This window comes from Leucopleurus acutus (assembly GCF_964270905.1).
Source record: "Leucopleurus acutus genome assembly, chromosome: X".
Taxonomy (NCBI): Eukaryota; Metazoa; Chordata; class Mammalia; order Artiodactyla; family Delphinidae; genus Leucopleurus; species Leucopleurus acutus.
Window position 1 is genome coordinate 125,804,121 of NC_139148.1, and position 4,375 is coordinate 125,808,495.

Sequence of the window (4,375 nt, forward strand, 5' to 3'; positions counted from 1 at the left end):
TACAGTTGGGCAATTCCTCAAAAGTGAACTATAGACTAGTTACCATATGACCCAGCAATTCCACTCCTAAGTATATATGCAAAAGAATTGAAAATAGATACTAAAATACTTGCACACAAATATTCATACTGGCACTGCCGACAATTGCCAGAAAGTAGAAAAAAACAATTATCTAGCTGGTGAGCGGATAAACAAAACGTGATTTAGCCATACAATGGAATATTATTTAACCATAAAAAAGAATGAAGGGAGGAGTGACATTAACAAGATGGTGGAACAGGCGCTCCCCAGCTCCAGTCATCTTCACAGGAAGCTATCCTCACAGCCACTATCCACGGAAAAGAACACCTTTGTGAAAATCCCAGAACCTGGGGGTGAGGCTGAAGCACTCTTGTAGAGCACAAAAGCCAGGAAAAACCACATTAGAAGGGCAAGAAGAGCAGTTTCACTCTGACCGCATTGTCCCTCACTCAGACCAGCACAGCACCACACCTACTGGGATCCCCTGGGCCTATGGTTTCTCCAGTGGAGAAAAGAGAGCCTAAAGCAGATATCTAGCTTCCCCAGGGTTTCAGGGCACAACCCATAAGACACATTTTGGTTTCATCTCATGGGGAACACTGGGGGCACTGGCCAGGCTAAGACCACTGGGAATCAGCTGGAAACAATGAGAAGGGTGGGGCTCACAGAGACCAGTGCACAGATCTCAGTGGGACACCATATCCCTGCCAACAGCCCCACCCGACCAGACACCCGAGCTATCAACTCTGCCCATCTATGGAGCGAAGCTGGCAAACCAATCTGGCCAGGAGTATAGTAAGAAGTCCCCAGAAGACCAGCTGTAAAGGCCAACCTAAGGCCCCGCCTGAGCACAGAGCACAGTCAGCAAACCCATCTGACCACAGAGGACAGTCAGTGACCCCACTCAAACGCAGGGCTCCCAAGAAAGAAAAGTTCAGGACCAGATGGTTTCACAGGTTAATTCTACCAAACACTTAAAGAAGAATTAATGCAGAACCTTCTCAAACTCTTCCAAATATTTGAAGAAAGGGCAACACTTCCAAATGTATTTTACAAGACCAGCATTACATTACCCTGATACCAAAGCCAGATAAAGAAACTACAAGAAAAGAAAACTACAGGACAATATCCCTGATGAAGACAGATGCAAAAATTCTCAAAAAACAAATACCAGCACGAGGAATTCAACAGCACATTAAAAGGATCACACACTACGATCAAGTGGGATTTATCCCTGGGAAGCTAGGATGTTTCACCATATGCAAATCCATAAATGTAATATACCACATTGACAGAATAAAGAATAAAAATCAATGATTATCTCAATGCACGCAGGAAAAACTCTGACAAGATCCAACATCCTTTCATGACAAAAACTCCTAATAAATTGGATACAGAAGGAATGTACCTCAACATAATAAATGCCATATATGACAAATCCACAGCTAACATCATACTCAATAGTACAGTACTGAAAACCTTTCCTCTAAGATCAGGAACAAGAAAATAGTGCCCACTGTCACCACTCCTATTCAGCATAGTATAGTACTAGGAGTCCTAGCCAGGGCAATGAGGCAAGAAAACTAAAGCATCCAAATTGGAAAGGAAGAAGTAAACTTATGTCTCTTTGCAGATGATATGATCTTATATATAGAAAACTCCAAACAGTAAACTGTTAGGACTAATAAACAAATTCAGTAAAGTTGCATGTTACAAAATCAACATATAAAAATCATTTGTGCTTTTATATACTAACAAATCTGAAAAAGAAGTTAAGAAAACAATCCCATTCACAATCACATCAAAAACAACAAAATACTTGGGAATAAATTTAACTAAGGAGATGAAATATCTGCATACTTTAAAATTGTAAAATATTAATGAAAGAAATTGAAGAAGACACAAATAAATGGAAAGATATCCTATGTTTATGGATTGGAAGGATTAATATTGTTAAAATGTCCATACTGCCCAAAACAATCTACAGAGTCAATGCAATTCTTATCAAAACTCCAAGGGAATTTTTCACAGAAACAGAAAAACAATTCTAAAATTCATACAGAACCACAAAAGACGGCAAATACCCAAAGCAATCTTGAGAAAGAAGAACAACGCTGGAGGTAACACAATTCATGATTTCAAACTATATTTCCAAGGTACAGTAATCAAAACAGTATGGTACTAGCATAAAAATAGACATATAGACCAATGGAATAGACTAGAGAGCCCAGAAATAAACCCATGCATATATGGTAAACTAATCTTTGAAAAGAGTGCCAAGAATACATAATGTGCAAAAAATAGCCTCTTCAATAAGTGGTGTTCAGAAAACTATATATCCACACGCAAAAGGATGAAATTGAACACTTACAACACTGAGAAAAATTAACTTGAAATGAATTGATGACTTAAATGTAAAACATGAACCATTAAAACTCCTAGAAGAAACATAGGGTGAAATCTCCTTGACATTTGTATTGATAAAGATTTTTTGGATATGACACCAAAAGCACAAGCAACAAAAGCAAAAATAAACAAGTGAGACTACATCAAAAGAAAAAGTTTCTCTACAGCAAAGGAAACAATCAACAAAATGAAAAGACAACTTATGGAATGGGAGAAAATATTTGCAAACCATATATTTGATGAGGGGTTAATATCCAAAACATAAAAGAAACTCATAAAATTCAGTAGCAAAAAAAGAAAGAAATAATCTAATTTTTTAAATGAGCAGGGGCTTCCCTGGTGGTGCAGTGGTTAAGAATCTGCCTGCCAATGCAGGGGACACAGGTTCGAGCCCTGGTCCGGGAAGATCCCACATGCCATGGAGCAACGAAGCCCATGTGCCACAACTACTGAGCCTGCACTCTAGAGCCTGTGAGCCACAACTACTGAAGCCCATGCACCTAGAGGCTGTGCTCCACGACAAGAGAAGCCACCGCAATGAGAAGCCCACGCGCCGCAACGAAGAGCAGCCCCCGCTCACTGCAACAAGAGAAAGCCCGCATGCGGCAACAAAGACCCAACACAGCCAAAAATAAATAAATTAATTAATTAAAAATGAGCAAAGGAACTGAATAGACATTTTTCTAAAGAAGACATACAAATCATCAACAGGTCATGAAAAGGTGCTCAACACCACTAATTATCAGGGAAATGCAAGTCAACACCACAAAGAGATATCACCTCACACTTGTCAGAATGGCTATCATCAAAAAGACAATAAATAATAAATTTTGGTGAGGATGTGGAGAAAAGAGAACCCTAGTACACTGTTGGTGGGACAATAAATTGGTGCAGCCACTGTGGAAAACAGTATGGAGGTTCCTCAGAAAATTAAAAATAGAACTACTATATGATCCAGCAATTCCACTCCTGGGTTTTTATCCAAAGAAAATGAAAACAATAATTAGAAAAGATATGTGCAGCCCAATGTTCACAGCAGCATTATTTACAATAACCAAGATATGAAAGCAACCTAAGTGTCCATCAATAGATGAATGGAATACTACTGAGCCATACAAAAGAATGAAATTGTTCCATTTGCAACAACATGGATGGACCAAGAGGGCACTATGCTTAGTGAAGTAAGTCAAACAGAGAAAGACAAATACTGTATGTTTTTACTTAAATGTGGAATCTAAACAATAAAACAAATGAATGAATATAACAAAACAAAAACAGACTCATGGACACAGAGAACAAATTAGTGGTTACCAGTGGAGAGAGGGGTGGGGGGAGGGGCAAGGTAGGGGAAGGAGATTAAGAGGTACGAACTACGTATAAAATAAATAAGATACAAGGATGTAATAATATACAGCTCAGGGAATATAGGCAACATTTTATAATAACTTTAAATGGAGTATAATCTATAAAAATCGAATCACTATGTTGTAGAATTGACACAAATATAACATTGTACGTCAACTGTACTTCAATTTTTTTTAAAGGCTATTATCAAAAACACAAGAGATAACAAATGTCGGCAAGGATGCGGAGAAAAGGGAACCCTTGTGTGGTGTTGGTGGGAATGTAAACTGGTGCAGCCACTGTGGAAAACAGTATGGAGGTCCCCCCAAAAGTCAAAAATAGAACTACCACATGATTCAGCGATCCCACCTCTGGGTATATATCAAAAGGAAATGAAATCAGTATCTCGAAGAGATACCTGCACGCACATGTTCATTGTAGCACTACTCACAACAGCCAAGATAGGGAAGCAACCTAAATATCTATCACGAATGAATGGATTAAAAATGTGATTATACATACACACACACACACACACACACACACACACACACACACACACACACAAAAATAATAGGATATTACTCAGCCATGAGAAGGAAGG